Source organism: Marmota monax, unplaced genomic scaffold (assembly GCF_021218885.2).
Source record: "Marmota monax isolate L192 unplaced genomic scaffold, Marmota_monax_Labrador192_F-V1.1 WCK01_AAM20220418_F8-fsc00076, whole genome shotgun sequence".
NCBI lineage: Eukaryota > Metazoa > Chordata > Mammalia > Rodentia > Sciuridae > Marmota > Marmota monax.
Window position 1 is genome coordinate 9,248,074 of NW_026692843.1, and position 25,132 is coordinate 9,273,205.

Consider the following 25,132-nt stretch of genomic DNA (forward strand, 5'->3'; position numbering starts at 1 on the left):
ACTACATTGGTATTGATTAAGCTGTCTTCACAGGGCTAGGATCACAGAACTTCTTGCAGTAGCCTTTTGTTTGAAGTGGAATGAGCCCTGTCTGTGTGAAGGGCTGATTCCTAGCCCCTCACAATTCTTACTTTGAAGTCCTAACCTAGTAGCTCATAATATGCCCATATTTGGAGACAGGGTTTTTTCCGTGATTATTAAATTTAATGAGGCTTTCTGGGTGGCTCTATTCAGATGTGAGCAGTGTCCTTATAGCTGAGAAAACTGGGCACAGATTTCTAGAGGTACCAGTATAAGGACATAGGGAGGGAGGCCATCTGCAAGCTCAGAGAGAAGCCTCAGAGGGTACCAGCCCTGACCACACTGGCTGTCAGACTCTGGCAAACCCTGTGATGGGGCTACCTACCCCACATCTAGATGGCTATCCTGCCTGTGTACTGGGAGATCTTCCCATAAAATGTGGAGCAAAGTGCAGTGGCAGCTTGACCATTCTGACCACCTGTCTCTGACACTCCATAATCCCTCCCCAGTGTTGTCCCTGAACCTTCCTCACCTCTTCTCTGCCCTCAGCACCTCTTCCTGGCCTTCCAGATCAATTGTAAGGAAAGCCCTCTTGGAAACTTCCCTGAAGGTGGATCCCCAAAGTGTCATCTGGGAACTCTGAGGAGCTCTTGTCCCGTCACATTCTGGTTAGTGGAATGGAACTCCAGCTCCTCTTCCACACTCTAAGATTACTCAAAGGTGACTTCTTCCCAACTGTGCCTAGAATTTTACATCATATATGAGAATGTGGGCCGTCAGCAGCCTCTTGCATTACAGCCTGAGCCCCTAGGCTCTGTTCCCCTGAGGCAATTATTCATGCACATGCTGAGTACCTCTGACTTTGGTCAGCTGGAGTGCAAGAGGATGACACTCCACCCCCATACTGAATTTTCTGACTTTCCATTTCCACTGAGTGAGAATTCAGTTCTACCAATCCAGTCTGTTTGACCTAAGATCTTTAAGGCACATCCCAAGGCCTTTATGAATTCCAAGATTCAAGAGTGACACAAGTACATTTAAATATCTTTCAGATTTTTTTTTACAAATGTCTAAAAGTATCCCTTTTAAAGTAGTAGTAAATCTATGAATATGCTTAAATTCTCATAGGCAGCAGTCAATGTAAATTCTTTCATTAAGCTGAATTTCTGAAAATGAGTCATTGTGACATTTTCTTTTGACAACCACTTATTTATGAATGTGCAAAATCTGCGTACCCTCAGGAGTTGGGTGGCAGTGATGGAGAGCCACAGACCTCATCTTGGGCTAAGAGGAAATGACAAGTTTTAGAGAGTCTATCCTTTCAGGGTCACTTGGGCAGAGTTAGCCCAGTATGCATTGGTTTCCTGGATAGTGTCTGTTATGGTAGCTGCTAGTTCCATGTGGCTATTGAGCTTGTGAATTGTGGCTGGGGAGACTTAGAAACAGACTTTTGGTTTTAATTATTTAGAATGCAAATAATTACATGGGGCTGATGGCTACTTCATAGGACTCTGGGGATTGAAGAGATTTGGACACCGTGGATGCCTGCTTTCCTAAGAGAAGTCCCTGAGGCCACGCAGGCCCACATGGGGAAGGGATGCTGAATGGAGACAGATGACTTAGGAGCTGGGAGAAACATGGAAGACAGGAGGACAGGACTGTAGAGTGTGCTGTGTGTTGCCAACCCAAAGCCATCCTCACTATAGAGGCTGCTCTGTGGAAACAAGACCAGCCTGCCAGAGGTGGGGGTATAGAAGATGCAGGGAATGGTGTGCTGGGTGCCCAGGACCTGTGGTCTCCAGGCCATGTCAGGTCCTCAACCACTAGCAGTAGGCCCTTCTATGCTAAGGACATTGCAGGTAAGTGGTGTAAGGCCAGTGGCTCTCAACAACAGTGATGGGCACCCTGGTTCCCTGAAAGTATGGGCATCAGGACACCCACAACCTCAGAACTTGGGGAGTAAGACCTGAAGAAGCTTCTGGAAGGCCTTGTCTGCAGGCAGAATGTCATTCTCCTGATTATCCTGTAACACTGAGCACTGACAGCAAATGCTCTTCTCAGTGCCAGTTTCATGAGTGTGCCTGGCACAACTCTTGAGGGAAGCAACCAGAAGTCAAATAGGTAAAAAGATGTGAACTGGCAGAAGCAATCCCAGTCTGGTGTCCACAGTCATAGAAATAAAGCACAATGGATTCTTCCTCTTATTTCACCTGTAAGAGAAAATGAATGAGGTGGAGGGAGAGGAGGAGGCAGGGGAAGAAGACAAGGAAAAGGAAGAAAGAAAGGTAAAAGGGCATAGGATAGAAGAAAGGAAGAGGAGGATGAGAAGAAGGAAGAGAAAGTTAAAGAAGATAAAGAAGGAGAAGGAGTGAAGGATGAGGAGGGGAGGAGGAGGAGGAGGATGAGGAGGAGGAGGAGGAGGAGGAGGAGAATTATTTCACATTGTGGACTACAGCAAATCAGAGAGACCCACTCTTTGCAAAGCACAACCATTGCATAGGAATGTGGGGTCCCTGAGTACTCCCTGTGGAAGGATCCCCAACCAGCCTGCCCTTTGGGCCAGGAAAAAAAATGCTTAGAGAGGAGGCTTCATAGTCAGGCCTAGCTAGGCACAGCAACCTCCACCAGCCATGAGCTAGCCAAAGTGTGGCCAGTCCTGTCTCCTTTGCTTAGGGACCATCTGTGTAGCTGCTCAGAGTGTAGAAGGCAGGTGACTCTGCCTCAGTTTTCAGAAGGTGGCAGCAGTGAAGCTCACTGCTGCTATCTGGGATTTTCTTTCCTATCCTGGGGAGCATTGTTTCCCCTTAAGTCTGTTTTTTCCCCTCAGATCTTTAGATGCAGGTGGCCACAATACCTTTATTTTGTTTGTTTGTTTGTTTTTAATGTTGTGTTGTTGATCGAACCCAGTGCCTCATGCATGTTAGGCAAGTGTTCTACCACTGAGCCACGACTCCAGCCCAAGTCTATCTTTTTCTTAGTGCTAAGTGGGGTTTTTCTTGTTTAATTTATAAAAGTAATTTTATTCCTAATTGTAACATAGTAATTAGACATATTTTGGTATTATCCTGAAAAGTTAGAGCAGAACAGTTCAACCACATACAGGGGCAATGTCCTCCCCACTTTGTCTTGATGAAAAGACTTGTGTCATTGGGATTATCCTCATAGGACTGGTGTTTATTAAAAAGTCTTCACAGGATTATAGATTAAAGTGGCCTTACCAGATTGGTATTGATTAAAGTGGCCTTACTGGATTGGTATAGAATAAATTAACCTTATTGGATTGGTATTGATTAAAATCTCCTCACAGTATTGGCCTAGTTCAAAATGGCCTTACCATGTTGATATTGATTAAGCAGTTTTCACAGAGCTTGGATCATGTAACTTCTCACAGTGGCCCAATGTTTGGAGAGTAATGAGCCCAATCTGTGTGATGGCTGACTCCTAGCTATCATAATCCTTATGTTGAAGTCCTAACTCAGTAGCTCAGAATATGACCATATTTGGAGACAGGATCTCTGCTTGCCCTGGAGTGAGTCCTGAACCTGTTTTGTGAGCCTTTCCCTCCTCCTTATGCTCAGTTACAGACCTGGATAGGAGTCCACAGAGCCAGACCACAGCTGACCCAGGACTGTGTCAACACCCTACAAGGAGTCTCAGAGTCCAGCATCTGGGAGGCCATCATACTTCTCACCTGGCATGCCCCAGGTAATCCTCAAGCCTGGAGAAAGAGGAGGGCACTAGTCCTGGCCTCCCAGGTTCCCTGAGCTCAGCAGGGTGTGTGGAATTGGGGGAACAGCTGTCTGCTTGCATTCCACAGCAGCACTGGGCCCCTGTGACCCCAATAGGAAGTCTCTCCCAAAGTCAGGGCATAGGGAGTGACTACTGTGTCTTAGGCTGCTATGGGGTGTGGCAGCTCTCAGCCCTCTCAGGAAACATTCAGAGTCCTGAGCTCATCCCAACCTCAGCCTAGCCTTTCCTGAAGATGGGAGGGTCTAGAGTTCCAGTAGGGTGAAGCCTGTGAGAAGCTGGTCAATTAGAGACAGAGACTGAGTGATGACCTCCAGGTCATTTTACTTCCTATGCTGGACAGGCAGTGGGTTCAGTCCTGAGATTTCCAGAACCCTGCAACTTCATCATCTGATTCATCATGTTCATTTTTGGGAAATGGACTAAAGTGCCTGCAGCTGACCCTTGACTAGGACAGGACCTCCTGGGAAGGGTTACTTGTGCAGTATCCAGAGGTCATCTGGATGGAGGCAGGAGGTTCCTCCTTAGTCCCTTTGCTCAGCCCCTATGGGGAAAGGTGTCTACTCTCAGTATACTGACAGCCAGCCCCCCTTCCCTTTCACCCACTCTTATGGGTGTGGCTCCCAGCCTGTTGTATGCTTACTCCCTTAAAGGACCAGCTGGGCCTAGAGGGCACAAGTGAGACACCATGACGAAGTAGAGTATCATATTCTGTACATTCCTGAGGGACTCTCCCTGCTGAGATTAAAAGAGATATTTTCTCTGTTCCAAAGTGTGGATGGCAAAAGGGGAGCTGAAAGAGATTATGAGGGGTGATTTGTTCAGCCCTGGACTTTCTAGGCTCCAGGGCTTTGGGGACATAAAATATGGGTGGAAAATATTCAAACCATAGTACCATCCTTTTAGATCAAAACATGGGATGATGGGCTCTATTTTAGCTAAAATATGCAAATTTATATTGAATAACCAGAACAGTGACTTTCAGAGGTGGTGCATCAGGGCTAGGTAGTGGCACAGCTCTCTCTACAACACTAAACAAGCTAATCAATCAACAGAATCCAAGCTCAGGATGCTTTTGTAACCTGTGGAAAGAGATGAAATTAAAAGTTGGGATGGGGGTATGAAGCTGTAGCATAATGTCCTCTAAGCTGATCACAGGTGGGTCACAGGGTCCTTAATAGCAGCCACCTCCAGGTTCTTCCCTAGATGTTGTTCTGTGGGGATCCTGGAGTTGCCGCCATGTTTGTCTGTTCCCCAGGAAGCTCCTATGGACAAAAATGCAGGCCTGGGTTGTTGTGCTTGCATTTTTCTGAATTTACCACCTGCAGCCAGAACTTTTTAAACTCTTTCCATAGGCAGCAACTTCATACTGAGCCTGAGTTTATCAGCTACATGTACTGGTGTTTCTATTCAGAATTCACTTTTCCCTCTGTAAGGTGTGCAAAGATAAAGGCAGTCCAGGGTCCAGACCAGAGTAGAGACCTGGGGGAGCTCAGAGACACCAGGGCCTCCATGGCATGGATTAATAGCAGTTATGCTATTTGTTCATCCATTGAAGTGCATCATGATTGCTTAAGGTATTGGGGCATTGTGAATAGAACTACTATATGTAATTGCATGCTGTGATCTAGATATACATTTTTGAGGCAGTTGTCTATATTTTTAGGATCATGTGGTGATACCATGTCTAACTTTGGGGAAAATGGCCAGTTTTTTGATAGTGGTGAGCTGTTATATGCTCTACCAGCAATGCACAAGAGTGCCTGTGGCTGCTCATCATCCTCATGGTTGATACTACACTTAGTAAAGACCTTAGCAGCTTAGTATGTGTGCAGAGTACCTTGGGGTCTTAGTTTGTGCTTTCCTCATGACAGGTGATACTAAGAGTCATTTCTATGCTTCTTTGCCATCTCATGTCTTTCTTGTGAGTTGTCTTTTCAGATCTTTACCCATTATGTTGTGTTATTGTTGAGTGTCTTACTATATTTTGTACACAAGTTTGTTTTAGACATATACTTTCCAATGTTTCCCAGTCTTGACTTGTCTTTTCATTTCCTTAATATGATTTTTTTACAGAGTAATTTAATACAGTCCACATTATCAGGTTTTTCTTTCATGGATTTGTTGTTATTGTTTGTTTGTTTGGTAGCAGGGATTGAACCCAGGGGTGCTTAACCACTGAGCCATATCCCCAGCTTTCATGGATTTTTTTTTTTGGGGGGGGGGGCTGTATTTAAAACCTCATCATTAAACATGTGGTCATGTACATCTTCTAGAGTTTTACAGTTTCCCATTTTAAATGCAAGTCTAGGGAGTATTTTGATAGGTTCTGGCAACCAGATGTGTGGCTTCTTGAAGTGTGTCCTTTTGCAGTCAGTGCTGTCTAGTCTAGGTTTAAAAACAGCTTGTTGGGAATTTCTGAAATGCACTGAATCTTCAGATCAGGTTTGAGATAATTTCATCTTAATTTTATTGAGACCTGAACAAAGAATATCTCTGCATTTATTTATATTTCATTTGATTTCTTTCAAACATTTCAAGATTTTCTGAAAGTATGGTTGTACTTTAAGACTTAACATGAAAGTACTTAAAATTTGGGGTCTCTATTTTAAATATTAATGCTTTAAAATTTTTCTTATTCCAGTTTATAAATTTCACTGTTTCCCCTACATGATGGCTGAAATATGGGAAATCAATGAAATTTTGCCTATGGGCCATGTACTTTGCTGCTTGCTACCTCCACCCATTCTGATCAAGACATAGGATGGTAGGCTCTATTTCTTTTTGATTTCCAAAATCATCACCTGGAATAGTTAGAACTATGAATTTCAGAGCTTCACTGTGCCTAGCACAAGGGGGTGCAGCTCTAAACAGTGGACACCCAGCATCCTGCACTGCCCACAGTGGCCAGCAGGGGGCACTCAGAACAACTTTCTCTGATCAACTGCTTTTGGGGGCTGTGTTCTGTGCCCGAATCAAATTTCCTTCTCCTGGGGACCCACCTGAGAGATGCCTCATCTAGGGACTCCCAGGGACTCTATCTAAGGTGTAGACCAGAGTTGTTTTTTTTTTAATCCTGGGGACACACCTGGAAAGATACCATGGCCTGGGGATGCCTGGTGGATATGTCTATGGTGAGGAGCAGAGCTTCCTTCTCCTTGGCACCTACCCATGGAGACTCCACTGTGGATTCAGGATGACTGAGGTCCATGTGAGGAAAACATGAGGAAGAAGCTTCCTGTGCACTGCCTGATGGGCTGAGAAGGAAGTTCTGCCTTGTTCTTTACTTTCTCAGGTAATATTTTAGCAGAACTTATTTTACAACAGTATTTCTTACTGAGGCTTTGGCTGCTCATTATCATGGTATGTCAATGTATTTTGTGTGGCTTGAATGTCTAAGGACACAAATGCCCCCTCAAGAAGGTGCAGGGAGGGCCCAGTGCCTGGAGTCTCACTGGGGCCTGAGGATAAGGGCTCATGAAAATGCAGCAAGAAGCTCTCAGGAGCCTCTAGGTTGAGAGATGCAAAGATTATGATGGATTGCACTACCGTGAATCCTGGGTAACTGCCGAATCCTCATTGCAGTTACCAGAGCCTTCTGCAGTGAGGGCAGCATGGATCAAATGACAGACTGTACTACCCATAATTCTTGGGGACCTGAAGCTTGCAGAGACCTCTGCAGAGAGGGCTGTACTAGCAAAAAAATCAAACTATTCTACCAATTACTTTTGGGTGACTGCTCTGCCCAGGAGCCTCTGGAGTGAGAATTACAAGGGCAGAATACCAGACTTCAATGCTCAGAATCTCTGGGGATGCCTACATATCCTGTAACCCTGTAAGTCCCAGAGGTTTCTGTGGTGATGGTTGTATTGGTAGAGCACACTACCTAGAATCTCCAGGGTACCAGGGAAAGCATGGGGTCTTCAGCTCCTGTGATGCTCAGCAGGACTGTGCAGGCAAAACACTAGACTGCATTATCTAGAACCCTCAGGGACTACAGCTCCCAGAATCCTCTGTGGTGAGTGGGCAAACCATTGAACTGCATGCATTACCTACAATTCTAAGGGGGAATTTGAGTTTCAGAATTTTCTGCAGTGAGTAGGAAAAACACAGGACTATATTACCCACAAATCTCGGTGCCAGCAGCTCTCAGGATCCTCTGTTGTGAGGACTGTTGGACTGAGAGCTTAACTACAGTATCCAGAATCCTTGGTGGGGTGTGTTGCCCAGGTGAGTATGCAGCCTGCAACTCCCAGAGGCCTCCCAAGTGAGAGCTGTGCATTATGCAGGTCAGACTACACTACCTACAATTCCTGGGGACACACTGGTGAATATGCTGCCTGCAATTCCAGGAGGCTTCCACAGTGAAGCCTGCTCTGGGTGCCTGGGTTGTACCAAGGCAAGTATGTGGCTTTCAGTTCTCATGGCCTTTGCAGTAGGGGCATGCAGGCAAAACACTGGACTACCTTATCCAGAATCCTCAGGGGGGATTGCAGTTCCAAGGATCTGCAATAGGGAGGGCTGCAGGGTAGGGAGCTGAACTACACTACCTAGAATTTTTGGAGGTGCCCTGTGTCCATGTGGCCTGGAACTCTTAGAGACTTCCACAGTGAGGGCTATGGTGGCAGAAGGCAAGACTATACTACCCAGAATCCCTAGGAGCCTGCAGCTCCCAGACACGTACCTTTTGAGTACTGCCCGGGCAAGCTTTGTATTGCACTACACAGACTCCCAGGGGTGTCTAGGCAGGCTTGTGCTACACAGATCCCAGAGCTTTGATGGTGAAATCTACTTAGGTAGGATGGACTGCACAACCCAGAATAATCAATGGCCCACAGCTCTCAGAGACCTCTGTGGTCAGGGCTGACTGAGTAGAACTGACTACAATACTCAGAATTCCTGGGGGCTCCGAGCTCTGAGTAGTCACTGTACAGTTGAACATAGCACCAGGCTATAATACCCATGATCCTTGGGGGCTTGCAGCTCCCAGAATCCACTCTAGTGATGGCTGCATTGGCAGAGCACCAGACTACACTGTCCAGAATCCCTAGGGATGCCTGAGTTACTGTGTAGCCTGCAATTTCTAGAGACCTCTGCAGGGGGGCTACATTGTAGAAGACTGGATCACTCTGCCCAGAATCCTGGGTGGGTGAATGTGCTACTTGAAGTCCCCATAGGCTTCTGGAGTGAGGGCTGAATGCACAGAATGCCAGGCTACGCTGTTCAGAATCACTAGAGGTGCCTGAGTAGCCTACAGATCACAGAGACCTCTGCAGCTGGGCTGCATTGTAGAATACAAGACTGCACTACCCATAATCCTGGGGGTATGAGGGTAAATGTGCTACTTGCAGCCCCTAGGCTTCTGGGGTGAGGGCTGCATGGGTAGAACACCAGATTCCACTGCCAGGGTCCTCCAAGGTGCATGGGCCAGCACATGGCATACAGCTTCCATGGTCCTGAATGGCAAAGACTGTGTGGGCAGCGAACCAGACTACACTGTCCAGAATCCCTGAGAACCCTGAATCTGTGTAGCCTGCAGTTCAAAGAGGCATCCATGGTGAGAGCTGGACAGGCAGGACAGACTGAATGACCTGGAATGCTCTCAGAGGCTACTGGGAATTTGGTCTGAGCTCAGGTTCTTCTACCCTCCTACAGTGGTCACCCTGGGCTGGGAATTAACAGATTTTCTTAAAACCCCTGATTCTAAAATGGAGCAATCCCTGGCTAAGTCACTCTGTCTCAAAGACTATATGACCCAGAAGCCTCTGAGGTGGTCTGTTTCTGGCCTCTGCCCTTGGGCAGAGGGTCTAGACTCCCGGTAACTGCCTCCCTCTGTGCCTCTGCCTGCCTGGCTCAGGCTGTGCTGCACTTGGCCTGGTGGAGTTCAGGGAGGGGGGTCTCCTGGACTCTATTTCTCCTCTCCTGAGATACCACTCCTCATGGTGCCACAACCAGAGCTAGTTACAGCAGTGGGAACATATTTTATTATTCAGTAACTGCTGGGGGGAAGAAGATGCTGACATTCACTAGGGAGCCAGGAGAGGCCCCGCCTCTGAGCCTTTGAGCGGCTCTTGCACGTGTACTTGGCCAAAGGGGCGTGATCAGCCAGGGGCGGGGCCTCACCACCATCTTTAATGCTGCCTCCTTGGGAGTGAGGAGCTGGCTTCCCCCTCAGCACCAACCCGGGAGAGCCCCAGTCCTCGGAGTGTTGGGTCACTCCACAGGGAGGGGCAGAGCTCCCTTCTCAGAGCAGATTAAGAGAGACACCCAGGTTGGGGACCCTCGCGGTTCATGCCTCCAGGGACTCCCAGAGCTCCCTTCTCCTCAGAGCAGCCTCAGTGGACTCTTGGCTTAGGGACTTTTGTGAGTCGTGTCTCTAGGGATGCCCAGGGTTCCCTTCTCCTCTGCGGCCTGAGAGACACCTGGTTTGGGGACCCTTGTGGATCACAACTCTAGGGATGCTGGGGGGCTCCCTCCTCCTTAAAGCAGCCTGAGGGAGATGCCTGGTGTGGGAACCATCCTGTGCCACGCACTGCTCTAGGGATGCCTGGGGCTCCCTTCTCAGAGTGGCTTGAGGGAGACGCCAGTGAGGAGATCCTCATGGGTGGTGTCTCTAGGGATGCCCACGGTTCCCTTCTCTTCAGAATGGCCTGAGGGAGACGTCTGGTGTGGGGACCCTCATGGGTCATATTTCTTGTGATAACTAGGGCTCCCTTCTCCTCAGAGCAGCCTGAGGGAGATGCCTGATATGGGGACCCTCGTGGGTCACATTCTAGGGACACTGGAGGGCTCCCTCATCCTTACAGCAACCTAAGGGAGATGGCAGGCCTGGGGACCCTCGTGGGTCACATCTCTAAGTAGGCCTGTAGTTCCCTTCTCCTCAGAGTGGCCTGGGGGATACGTCATTATGGGGACTCTCCTGGTTCACCACTCTACGGATGCCCAGGGCTCCCTTCTCCTGAGTGGCCTGAGGGAGACTGGTGTGGGGACCCTCTTGGGTCATGTCTCTAGGGATGCCCAGGGTTCCCTTCTCATCAGAGCAGCCTGAGGAGGATGCCTGGTGTGGGGGCCCTTGTGGGTCACATCTCTACTGGAAGGGGCTTCTCCCCTCTAGCAGGTTGTCTCCAATCCCAGGGGCTGGCCCTACTCCCAGGGGTGTCTCCCCTCCCAGCAAAGTGTCTCTCTTTGCTGGGGGGGGGCATCTCTGCTCCCAGCAGCTTGTCTCCCCTCTTAGGGGGCATCTCCACTCCCAGCAAAGATTAAGGTGAATTTTGCAGGGGGAAGGGGCTGAGGGCGGGGCCTGGTCACCATCTTGGATCCTGTGCCGCCCTAAGGCTGAGAAAGGAGCTCTTTTCTCAGAGCTGAGCAGAGTAACCCTGACTGCTGGACAACGTGGGTCATTCCACAAGGAGGACAGAGCTTTCCTCTCTTCAGAGCAGCCTAGAAGAGATGCCAGGCCTGGGGACAATGGTGAGTGACATCTCTAGGGATGCCAGGGATTCCCTCTTATCAGAGCAGTCTGGGGGGAGACGCCAGGCCTGGCCACCCTGTGGGCTACATCTCTAGTGAATCCCAAGGTTCCCTCTCCTCAGAGTAGCCAGGAGGAGATGTCTGGCCTGGGGACCCTCTTCACATCTCTATGACACCTTGGCTTCCCTTTCCTCAAAGCAGCCAGGGGGAGGTGCCAGGCCTGGGTCCCCGGTGAGCCACATCTCTAGGGACACTCTGGGCCGGAAGCTGCTGGGGCTTGCTGAGTTCAGGTTTTCCCAACCTTGAGAGTGGCCACCATGGGCTAGGATTTCACTGCTTTTCTTCAAACCTCTGATCCCACAAAGTTGGGTTATGTCTCCCTGTGTCAAAGACAACAATCCAGAGGCCTCTGTGGTGGCCCATTGCTGGCCTCTGCCCTTGGGCACAGGAGTGAAGCAGGGCTCCATGTGGCTGCCTGGCCCCTGGCTGCACAAAACCTGACCTGGTGGAGGACTGGCTGGTGTGCAGGGAGGTGGCTCCTGGACTCCCTTTTGTTCTCTCTAGCGATTCCACTCCTCTTGGTGCAAGAGACAACACAGCCAGACCTAGATACAGCAGTGGGAACAGGTTTCACCTAGTAACTCCTGAGGTGGAGGAAGAAGAAGAGTCCCCAGGAAGCCCAGGCAGCTCCCCTCCAAATGGGAGCTTTTCCCCTTTCTACAGAGTATCTTCTTATCCCAGGAAGACATTTCCCCTAGGGTGGGGTCTTCTCCACTCGTAGCAGAGTGTCTCCACTCCCAGGGGCTGGTTCCACTCCCAGGGGTGTCTCGCCTCCCAACAAGGTGTCTCTCTTTGATGGTGGGGGGTATCTGGGGTGGTGATGTGGGGATCTCTCCCCCAAGCAGCATGTCTCCCCTCTTAAGGGGCATGGCCACTCCCAGCCACGATTCATGTGAGGGGGGTGGGGGGTGTTGAGGACAAGGACTTGTCTTCATCTTGGATCCTGTGTTGCTCTCAGGCTGAGAAGGAGCTTTCTTCTCAGAGGTGAGCAGAGGAACCCTGAAGCTGGACAAGGTGGGTCATTTCACTAGGAGGGCAGAGCTCCCCTATCCTCAGAGCAGCCAGAAAAGATGACAGGCCAGAAAACCCTCACGGGCGATGTCTTTAAAGGCATCGTGGGGGTATCCACCAAAAGCAGCCTGGGGGAGATGCCAGGCCTGGAGACCCTCTTGGCTACATCTCTAGGAACTGGGGTTCCTCTCCTCAGAACAGCCTGAGGGAAATGCCTGGCCTGGGGACCCTCTTGGCCATGTCTGTAGGGACACATGGGGTTCCTTTTCCTCAGAGCAGCCTGAGGGAGACGCCAAGCCTGGGGACCCTGCTGGGCCATGTCTCTAGGGATGCCCGGGTTTCCTCTCCTCAGAAGGGTCTTCAGAAATGCCAGGCCTGGAGACCCTCATGGACCAAGTCTCTAGCGATACCCGGGTTCCCTCCTCAGTTCAGCCTAGGGGAGATGCCAGGCCTAGGCACCCTGGTGGGAAACATACATTTCTTGGGACACTCAAGGCAGGGTCAGGTACAGCCTGCAGCTCCCAGAAGCTGCTGGGACTTGGTCTGAGTTCAGGTTTCCCAACCCCTATAGTGGCCACCATGGCCTGGGATTTCACTGCTTTCTTCACACCCCTGATCCCAAAGTGGGATTCTGTCACCCTGTGTCAAAGTCCACTTCCAGAGGCCTCTGTGGTGGCCCCTTTCTGGCCTGTGCTCTTGGGTGTAGAAGTGAAGAAGGGCTCACTTTGGCTGCCTGGGCCCTGGCCGCAGCAGGCCTGACCTGGTGAGGAACAGGTTAGGGTGCATGGAGGTGGCTCCTGGACTCCCTTTTCTGCTCTCTAGAGATTTCACTCCTCCACATGCCACAGACAGCACAGCCAGACCTAGTGACAGCAGTGAGACCAGGTTTCACCCAGTAACTCCTGGGTTGGAGGAAGAAGCAGAGTCCCCAGGAAGCCCAGGATACTCCCCTCCCAGTGGGAGTTTCTCCTCCTCAACCCAGAGAGATGTCTCCCTTAGAGTGGGGGGCCTCTGCCCTCCCAGCAGGGTGTCTCTTCTCCCGGCAGAGTGTCTCTACTTCTAGGGGGTGGCTCCATTCCCAGGGGTGTCTCCCCTCCTAGCAGGGTGTCTGTCTTCCCTAGGGGGTTGTCTGGGTTGGTGGGGGCAAGCATCTCCCCTCCCAGCAGGGTATCTCTCCTCCCAGGGGATAGCTTCCCTCTCAGCAAGTTTCTCTCCATTAGGGGGAGTATCACCCCAAGAGGGGGTGTGACTCCCCTAGAAGGGGTGTCTCCCCTCCCATGGGGGCATCTCCACTCCCAGTCAAGCTTCAGGTGATTAGCATAGTGGGAGGCTGAGTGTGGGGCCTGGGGGCCACCTTGGATGCTGTCTGGCCCTCAGGCTGAGGAGGGAGCTTTCTCCTCAGAGCTAAGCAGAGGAACCCTGACTGCTGTAAAAGGTGGGTCATTCCACAGGGAGGGCAGAGCTCCCCTCTCCTCAGACAGCCCTAGGAGAGGCCATGCTGGGAAACCCTTGTGGGCCTCGTCTCTAGGCGTGCCCCTGGGTTCCCTTCCAGAGCAGTCTAGTTGTCTAAATGTCTAATTGTTTAGTTAATATATGTTTATCTAATTGTTTTTCTTCAATATAAAACACATAATTTATACATTTCTTATACATGCATTCATCTGATTCTCTGCTTTTTAATTGCAGATATTTGAGATAAATGTATTTTACTATATATTTGCTTTCAAGAGGTCAAACAACAATCAATTAATCTCATATTACTATACAAACTGTATAAGATGATAAACAGATATAATTCTGTCTATAGAAATATCCAAGTACTTTATGTTTTCATTAAAATATTTCTTCTTATCAAGGTATGATAACTTGTTTTGATTGTAAAGTTTTCAGAAATTGTTCCAAAGTATAACCAGGAAATGTTTTAAAAGAAAAGAAGATGCTTCAACAGAGAGGAAGCACACATTGGAGGTCCTCAGAAGAAGAAAAAAATCATCTTTGGGTAAAGCAATGTCTTTCTATTCTAGATTTTAATGATAAATATATTTTCCTAAATAGAAAAATCTTTATATCATTATCTAGACAGACAGATCATATAGAAAGTTAAAACAATTGAGAAAAAGATTTATATGTACTGGACTGAATATAAAAATTTTAACTGATTAATTTAAGAATATTTCAGGCTATTTTCCTGATTTTACTATGCTGATTTGAGCTAAGATTTTGTCCATATTTAGACATGATTAAGACATATTAAAATGTTAAGTTTATTTTCTTTAAGGAAGGTCTTTATTGCCTAATGATTTCTACTGTTTAAGGCAAGGATTAATTTTTTCAATAAATTCATATCCTTAATTAAACACTAAATATATTAAACTGCTGACTTAGATCCCAATTTTGACAATTCTCCTTGGTTACTAAATTTGATTGATTCAAAGACACTGCTGATTATTACATATTACTTTGTTTCTTGGATAATTATGAGATTTGGGAGAATATTTTATTAGGACTGAGGTTTTCCAAATTAAAGTTGTGTGTTAATTTTGAGCAATAATGGTTACAAACTTGTTGAGAATTCATTGGTACTTTATATGTTCTCTGACTGGACCTATTATCTGTAAAAAAAATATGATAAGATTTATATATCACTCTCTACACTGGGAAGTTACCTTAATCATATTTTCTAAAAGACAATTAAGAGACACCTAATTAAAGGATAATATTCTGAAACAGAGATATTTTAAGACCTTGTCTCAGAAAGAGGTTGTTAGTTCTTTCTAAATTGTTAGAATAAATTATCTATATATTGGGAAATTACAATAATCAATAAAAGGTATCTCATTTTCATATCTAGCCTTAATTACTCTTAAGAGAAGGCCTTAAAATTTTGCCTACCAGAAACTATAATCAAAGGAAACCTTTCAAATTTAATACAGACCAAAATAAATTCAGGGAGATTTCCAAGAGATCAGATTCATATATTAATATTTTAGAATTTACACCAGGACTTTAATCAATTTTATTAAATAAAGAAAAGGGGGAAAACAGGACTCCACAGGTACACACTACATCTTAAAAATATTTCAAAATTTTATTAAATTGTGATACTGAGAGTCTTATTGTTACTGAACATGATTCAGTAAATTAATCAGATTTCAAAAGATAAAGTTTAAACCTGTCATCATGATAATGACTGAGAAACCTGGCACAGGAAGGTAAATTTTCAGCTGCAGAGTTTATAGCCATGTAGATTCACAAGCTTGTCAGGTCAGTAAAAATTATGAAGAGACTTCTATGGACCCATTTCTCAGGTCCATTTTTAATGTACATTGCAGTGTGGACTGGAAAGTCCACCAATGAAACTAGATTAATTGTGCTGATGATACCACTAGTTATTGATGATAAGTCCTGCTTCCCCATGAAGTTTGAACATTAGAGAAGCATGCTGAGGCAAGCATATGAACCAGGGTTTATTTAAAAAGGGGTAACATAGACTTCTCCCACGAGGGAGAAGGGGGTCATAGCTGGTATCCTGGTATCCCAAGAAGCAAGGTGTTCTGCCATTTTTATATGACCTAGGCTTTCTTTGTTCTCCTGCCTTTCCCCCCTTATCTTTCTCCTTCCTTTCTAGTGACTAGGCCCAGGAATGCTCAGTGGGTGGGTCAAAAGGTGGGAAATAGGTGGGCTGAAGAGGGAAGAGCAGTGTAGAGTAGTCCTGGACATATTAACAACCTTATAGCTCCCTGTAGGGAGGGGAAATTCCTGGGACAGGTTACCTTGGCAACAGGTTGAAGCAGAGGCAGGTTCTTCATAAGATCCCTCAGGAGACAGTCTCCAACTTCCCAGACTCACTCAAAATTGGCTTCCTTGACCTGACCTGACTCAATGTACCTATCTATATTGACTGTCTGTCTAATTCTGGCTTCACTGACTGTAGTGGTCAGTTATACCTATATGTTGATCCTATGGTAAACAGGATGTCTGGAAGTATCATTTGGGAAAAAGACAGCATATAAAAAACCTAAACCAGCCAATCATGCTGCCCTAAGATTAAGACTATATTTACTTATCTAGACAATTGTCAGAAAAAAATTAATAAAATAGATTTTTTCCTATTCAAGACAGTTATTTACATAGAATATCCACCAATGTATTATTGCCCTAATATTTCTACAATAGAAGTTGATACCTTTTCTAAGTGGATGGATTGTGCATGTCTTGTCAGTACAACACAAGATATCTAGAAACAATGGATATATTTTAGGCTGGTCTCCTAAAATGGACAAGAACAATTACATGAGGATGCCATAACTCCTAGAAACTTTAAATTCTCAGTGAGATGGAATCCAAAAAGATGTTTTGATGTTTGACTCCAACCTTCAGAATATTTATATTACTGAAAGACCTAATAAAATCCTTAAATGTGAGAATTAAGAGGAAGGATGAAAAATACAACTTATATTATTATCTCTAGTTATTTCCAGCTAATATTTCAGATCTATTATATGCTGAAGTTAATGTTCAGGCTTTAAAACAGGTGCATGCCAATTAACCAGACCTAGGCAAGCTCTTGATCTCATGATCCTTAAAGTGATACTTTAAATATTATTCCTTGCTTCTACAATATTTCTTGCAGTTATATCTTAAAACTTACATTGATTTTCTTAATATTTGACTTAAATTACTTCCAAGATTCTTCATAGTCAGATAAGTGCTGATGGAAGGATTGGAACTAAGTTAAAATGCTCTAAAAAGCCACTGTAATAAATATTGTGAATGAGCTCTCTGCTCTATGGTTTGTGGAAAGGCCTAAATGCCATGCCAAATAAAAATGTCTATGTTACTATGGTGAAGCAGAATGCTTCCCAATAAAATTGGGAAAAGATTAAGAATCTTCTGATAAGTGTTGGCAAAATAATAATAATAACCTGGATCTTCCAAAGTTAATTAAATGACTTTAATCCTAAATATGTTGAAACATTCCACATGGTGTGTCATTGAGATAATATGTTTTCTACTAATTCCTTTTGTGTTTCAATAGTAGATCATGATGACCTCAGACCAAGAATCCAGTGACTAAAAGATATAATTCCCCAATTGTATTTAAATATTAAGAAAGGGGGAATATGTGGGGAGCCACATTGAGCTACCATGCCTTCCAGTCCTGATGCACCACAAGGATCTGAAAGATCACTGTAGTCTGGAGTGGTAGTGCCATGACTCATGACTCGGTCTTTTCCCCCACTCAGATAGCAAGGCCAGTCTTCTGAGTAGGCATACCCCTGAGGTTGAGCTACACTCACCTATTCTTTTGTAACTACCCCTTTGCCCTGTTTGGGATAGAATATTCCATGGAAACTCCCTATAAAAAGGCCATGCCTTTGAGCATGGCCTTTCTAGCTGTCAGTCAACCTGCTGACAGCAGACATCATGAAGCCAGACTCAACCCCCTGAAACCTGACCACTTGCATCATTTGAATGCCTTCTCCCCAATTAAAGGGTTCAGCACATGCTCTCTCTCTCTCTTTCCATGAACCCCTAAGGTCAGAAAAGCCCTCACAGGACCCAAAGAAAAAGGTTTCTCTGTCTCTTGTGTGATTATTTCATGCAGCCCAGTTCAGTTTACCTGGAGTGACCCTAAGGGTTTTAGTCATGAGGAATGCAACAATTATAGATAATGTTATTGTGAGTTTTGCCCTCTCACCTCTGTCAGGAATCCCATGGAAACTGAAAGTCATATTCCCTGATGCCCTGAGGATTCTGAATATTGTTAGGGCCAGTATTAGGGCTATGGCAAGTTTAGGGTCTGTTTTGGTACTAGGGATTGAACCCAGGGGTACTTAAGCACTGAGTCACATCTCCAAACTTTTTATTTTTTGAGACAGGGTCTTGTTAAGTTGCTTAGGGCCTCACTAAATTGCTAAGGCCAGCTTTGAACTTGTAATCCTCCAACCTCAGCCTCCCAAACCACTGGGATTAAATACGATGTTTAGCATTTTGCCGATTATCTTCTAGGGATCCTGGTGGTTTCTTTCAATTAGAATTGTGGTAATATAGTCCTGTGTTTAGCCCACTCACTATAAGAGGAGGACTCTGACAACTTCTGCCCTTTAGCACCATGGTTGATATAATTCTGAGTTTTGCCCACATACCTCTGCTAGTAGTCACATAATGATGAATGCCTCATGCTTGCCCTGGTACCCTGAGGAATCTGAGCAGTTAGGGTTAGGGCTAGGATTAGGGCAAGGACTAGGGGTTGGGTTAATATTTGCCCTTTGCTGATTTCTACATGGGATCCTGGCAGTATTTGCCACTTCAGATTGTGGGTAAGGTAATCTGTGATGTGCCTGCTTATTGTGGAGAATCCTTGGAGCATTGGGTGCTCCCTAGCATTTGAGGTATAAGGAGAGTAAAGCCCCCACATCACATGCTCTGCTTGCTGAAATGATACAATTATTAGAACACAGATGAACTTGCTGTTGCCAGGGTAGGACAGATGCCTCAGAGCCAAAGGGTGAAAAAGGACTGAGGGAACCTGGGAGCAGGTGCCCACTGTGCTTCTAGGAGAGATTGAGGGTGACATTGAGGTACAAAGAGAGTGAAGTGCTTATAATCAGGGTCAGGGTGAACCACAGGCAAGCTCAGTTCAAGTGGTCAAGAGCCAAGGTGACAGAAGGGAGGTCACTGACCTGATGAGAAGTAGGGTCCTGGAGGCTCTTACCATGTGGTAAATAGGGGTGATGCACCTCAGCCAATGTCTGCTGCCGCAGTCCGGCTGCAGCAAAATAACGGGGGGGGGGGGGGTGACGAACAACTTGTGTGGATTGATACAGCAGGAGTGGAAGCCGTTTATTGTAGGACAACAGAGGTATTTATACATTTTGCACAGCTTATCTAATTAGCATAAACTAGATACAGCAGTCAACCAATAAGGAATCTCCACACTTAATGGCTCGCTTGTGTTACTTCACAAACCACTCCCTCTGGCATTTTGCCAGGCACCATCCAGACTTGTTTACAGACAGGGAACACACACAGGGAACAACTGATCAATGACCCTCTTTCTCACTGGAGATTTGGGTAAATGAGATAAAGCCTCTTTTCTGCAGAATCAAAACTGACTGACAGGTGCTGTCATCCCCTCAGGCAGTGGGGCCATCTCTCCTGCTCAGTTCCCCTCCTTCCTTAGTTGGAGACCAGGGTTTAGAGAGGGAGGCTGGGGCACAGCAGTGATGAACTTGGCTCAGGTGGCCTGGGATATCTGGGCTGGATGCCATGTCTGCCTCCCTACTTGAGCTTGTGTTATACTGCATATGGACTATGCTCCCTCCTCCCTCCAGTGGGTTGTGGAATTTCTTTCCTTACAGGATTACCCACCCATGCAGCAGCCATCACCTGAGTGTTCCTGGAGAAGAGTCCAGGCCCAAGTGATGAGCTGGCAGAGGTGGGCAGCTTCCTTGTGACAGTGCTCCCACCATAGACTCCTGATTTATGGTCCCCAGAGGTAGGCCCCAAGAGCCTTAGGCCTAGATAAGCATTTCTGCAGGACATGAGGTTGGATACTGCCTGATTTATAGACTTGCCATCTCAGAATATGCAGATAAAGCATTCCTCAGGGATTTCTGAAAACTCTAATAGTTCCTGCCTACATCTTTCAAAAATAGCAGTTTTGCCTTCTAATAAAAGAACAGGCTGGGGGAGGGTCTTGAACAGCCTAGGTAAGAAACTTCTCTTGATGACATCAAAGCTATGTACTATTGAAGATGGAGCAGAGATGATCAAGGTCTCTGGGGAACTGCAGAGATGCGGTGGAAAGTGTAAAGGTGTCATCTGGGGTCCCCTTTGGAGAGATAGACCAAGACTTCAAAGATGGGAAAACAGGAGACCACAGAGACAGGGTGGACATTGTGGTGGAATGGTCTGGGGTCCTCTGTGGAGAGATTATGACCAAGGCCTCCAGACTGGGAATACAGGTTGGGGGTTGCAGAGAGAGGAGGTGGGATGGAGAAATGTGATGGGTTGGTCTGAGGTTCTCCAGTGGAGAGAGGATCACCTCCACCACACTTGTCCTATCTCCATTAGTGGCCACCAGGACTAGATCCCTGGGATAGAGCTAAAGATCTGGGGACCCAAGGCAGAATTAGGGAATATGAGGAAAGGGTAGTAGCCCCCACATCACATGCTCTGCTTGCTGAAATGATACAATTATTAGAACACAGATGAACTTGCTGTTGCCAGGGTAGGACAGATGCCTCAGAGCCATCTGTGTCCCTGTGAGTGGCTGACAGTTGCTTACCTGTTCTTCTGTGGATGACATTTTCATGTTGGTGGTTATGTTGTGGGGCAGGTCACTCAGAAAACACACCAAGTCCCAGTTTTGTCCAAATTGAAGAGTCTTTATTCTGACTGGCTGGGACTGCTTCCTAAAGGACCAAGTTGTCTCTGCAGAAAACAGCCTTGAACTTCAACATTTTAGGGTATTTAAAGGCAAAAAAACACATCAGGGTTGATGTAGCTGCAAGCAAGCAGGGTACAGAAACTGAATTGACAGTTAATGAAACAATGCAATGGATGTTCCATGTTGCCATAGCAGCAAGCAAGCAAAAGGGAAATGGGTCAAAATGACCCCAGTTGAGTACAAGTTAGAGAATAATTACTAGCGGTTACTACTAATGGTTACTAGACAATCTCTGTCAGGGTACATTGCCCAAGAAAAATGGGACCAAAAGAGAACAGTTTTACTTTGTGTAAGAATTGACATTTTGTGTTGAAAAGTATGCTATGCCAGGTAAATATTAGTGAGTACAGAGGCAGGTCTTTCCCATGGGAGAAGTATTTCTTACAGGATACAGAGACTCAGGATAAAATGGAGTCTGTTTGATCATTGCCCATATAGCCTGACCCATAACATAGCATTACAAAATAGGCTGCTGTGAACATTCCTGTGCATGTGTGCTCTGCAAACACCTTTACTTTCCCTGGTGCACAACTGACCACCAACATGGAGGCATGTGTTGACATGTTTAGGAATAACTGTTGTCCTAGGTGACTGTATTTGCCCATTCTCTGCTCTCCCTCCTCCTGCTCCTTAACTTTGTCCTAATGGACCCTAACTCAGGCCCATCCTTCACCATCTCCTTCTTCACATGCGCACACTGGATCCATCTCCATAAACTTGCTCTGACACCCTATTTTCTGTTTCCCTGTGACTCATGGAGCAACTCTACTCAGGGTGTGCCACATTTCCCTCTTAACAGACACCCTTTACAGGGTTGGGAACTGACAGAAGAGAGTATTCAGGATTCACATTGAGCACCTAGGATGACTCCTAATGTGGAAACACATTGGTGGGGTGATCTTATTAGGGAGACAGAGCCCATCCTGATGTGTAAAAATGAGGACTGCAATATCTTGTCACATAGCACCCCTGAGGCAGGGCCCATCTCAACACTGTTCTTCTGCCAGGACCCCAGAGCAGCTGCCAGCACCATCTGCCATCCCAGGCCCCATTGTCTGCCATAGAGCTGAGCCAACTCCTGCTCTCCAGCAAGGTGAGGCCTTCCTATGAGCACCACATGTTTCCCTCTTCCTGCATGACTTAGAGCTCAAGGCTGAGGAAGGCTCAGCCAGTGTTGTTGATATGAATAGATGAGGTTAACAAAGATCAGAGACAACTCACAGCTGGATGTTAGTGGACTGAGAGCTGGAGTGGGGATGTTGCAGGGCATTGTCCCCTCCAGAGTCCAGAGTATGGCCTGCACAGGGCCAGGAGGTGCCATGGGGAAGACAGACCTTGGGAGAGGTGCCTCTGCATGTAATTCTTTGTTGGCTTTCTGGGCACATTGGCCTAAAGCTGGGCCTCCTGTGATGCCTTCTGGGGAGGCAGGAGGCTACTTGAACTTTCAGGGGCATCTGGGCAGAAATATATCTGGGGAGCCAGGTCAGCCCCCCATGAGGAGAAGGTAAAGATTCTCAGTTTTTCAACAACAGTTATAGAGCTTCATTTTGAGTAAAAAACAGAGGTCCCCAGAAATTTCTTAAGGTTTCTGTGGAGACAAAAACACTGCCACCCTAGGGTAGTGTGTTTGGCAGCTCCTTGTGTTAGAGGGAGCATTTGAGAAATGTTCAAAAATTGAGCAGCAGCCACAGATCAGAATTGAGCTCCCTGTGTCCTCTGTGCAGTGAAGTCTTCTCTAGAGAGGGGAATGTTCCTCCTTCCCACCACCTGCGCACAAGATCACATTCCTGCACCCCATTAGCCTTCTGAATGGGGTGTGGGCTGCATTCTGAAATGCTTGTGTCCTTTGAGTACTGAGAGGGAAACCTGACTGAGGAAGGCCCAGGGAGGGTTGACAAGGATGGGTTTTGATTAAATTGTAATTCATTGGGTTTGAGAAGAGGGTTGTAGCCCCCAGCTTATTCTACCCTCACTGCCTTAAAAGGCTGGCTGGGCCCAGTGGACACAGATGAGATACCATGAGCAGGTGGAGCATCCTCTTCTGTGCCTTCCTGAGACACCCTTCCTGCTGAGATTAAAAGGGACACCTCGGCTGTTCCAAACTGTGGATGGCTAGGGGGGCATGAGAGATTGGTGGGCTTTCTGGATTCTGGGATTTTTGGAGATTGAGTTTCTAACACATTAAATTTTAAACACATGTGGAATTCAAACATTGAAGCCATAGTGCCATGTTTTTAGATACAGGCATGGGATAATGGGTTCAATTTCAGCTTCAATGTGCAAACTTATGTTGTGGAATAAAGAGGACACTGAATCTCTTTGGACATTCTGAATAGAACTTCTGTGTATGACTGCATGTTGTATATACATATTTTCAAGACATATTTTCTAAGCAATTGTCTAAATTCTTAAGTTTTTATTGGATCATATGGTGTGCTTATGTATTGCTCTGGAAAAAAAAACTTAAAACTTTTAAAAGTGATGAACTATTATGCATTCCACCAGCAATGAATGAGAGTTCTGGTTCTACATCTTCCAATCAATACTCATTGAAAAAGTTTGTAGTCATTGAATGCAGTTGAAGTTCCATACAGCATTGTGGGTCATTTCCCCTCATGTCAGGTGTAGCTGAGCAGCATTTCTATGCTTCTTTGCCCTTTTCATATCTTCTTTGGTGAGTTGTCAGTTCAGATATTAACCCATTTTAATTTCATTGTTTCTTACCATATTTAGGATACAAGTCCTCTTTAGATGGACTTCATGTATTTTCCAAATACTTTCATCAGTCTCTGGCTTAATTTTTTTGTTCCCTTAATATGAATTTTTCAGAGTAGATGTTTTTATTTTTAAAAATTGGGGGGGGAGCTGGAGTTGTGGCTCAGTGGTAGAGCACTTGCCTAGCATGCGTGAGGCACTGGGTTCGATTCTCAGCACCACATATAAGCAATTAAATAAATAAAGGTCCATCAATAACTAATAAAAATATTTTTAAAAAAATTGGTACTGAGCATAAAACACAGGGGTGTTCTACCACTGAGCTATATTCCCAGCTCTTCTTAACTGTTTTACTTTGAGACAGGGTCTTGCTAAGTCACCTCAGGCTACCTAATAGCTGGGACTACAGGCATGCACCACCATGCACAGCGACAATTTAAATTAAGTCCACATTATCAATTCTTTCATGGATTTGTTTTTGCAACTGTATTTTTTTAATAAAATCTCAATATGAAACATGGTCATAGTAGTTTGTACTATAATTATTGTAGTTTCACATTTTTGATGTAAGCCATGGACTATTTAGAGTGAGTTTTGTGAACTTTATAAAGGTTTTCCCTATCCATTTCTCCCATAGGGTTTCCAAACACTCCATCACCATCTGTGCAGTAGATGCTGTTTTCTTCATGAAGGTCTTTTTCCCTTGACAAAATCAGCTGCCTCTAGGCATGTGTGAGTTTTGGGCTCTCCACTCATCTCCATTTATCTACCTGTGTATTCCTTCACAGCATCACCTTTTCCTTACTACTTCAGCTTTCTGACAGGTGTTGTGATACAGATGTGTGAGTTCTTTGTCCTTCTGTAGTCTGTGTCATCTATTCTAGGTTCAGAAATAATTTTCTGAAAATTTGAGTGTGATTGTGCTGAATCTGCAAATCAGCAGTGAGAGAATTTCATCTTTACTATGGAAGCCCTGAGAATCCCCTCCAGCATTGCTGAAGTTTAAGTGGAGCTAGAAGTGGTGCTAAGTGGTGGTGAGTTGCCCCTATAGGGATCCATGGGTACTGAGCTACCACTTGGGGGGAGGCCATGGTAGGGCTGACTACTGCTCCATGGACAGGAATGGCCCAGTTACTGCAGCACAAGCAGGCACAGCCCTGGACCAAGAAGCTTTCCATCTGAAGACTAGCTCCCTGGACGTTGCAGTCCCATCGCTCCACCTCCTCATCAGGCATGTTCCTCACTGGGTCCTATCATGAATGAGTCTAGCCTGTTGTTTGTGAAAGGCACTAGGTGGTGGTTTCCTATCCTCCCCATATGATGCACAACTTGGGAACTTAAAGGAGTTGTTCTGTTTGTTCATAAAAAAAAATGAGAGGATGGCTGGTTCAAAGGCACATTACAAAACAATGGGAAAACTGGGCTTTTCCCAGGAGGCTTTGTGGAAAACATCAGAGGAGATAAACACTGGGAAGATTTAAAATCACATCACACAAATGAAGAGCACAAAGCAATCTGATGGAAAGAGCACATGTGTGGACTTCCAGAAGGTCTGGAGCTGAGCAGAAAGTTGGTGTGTGGCTCCCGAGTCTCAGCAGTCACACCAGCCAGCAAAGCGAAGCAGGTGTCTGGGTTTCACCACTCATTTGGCAT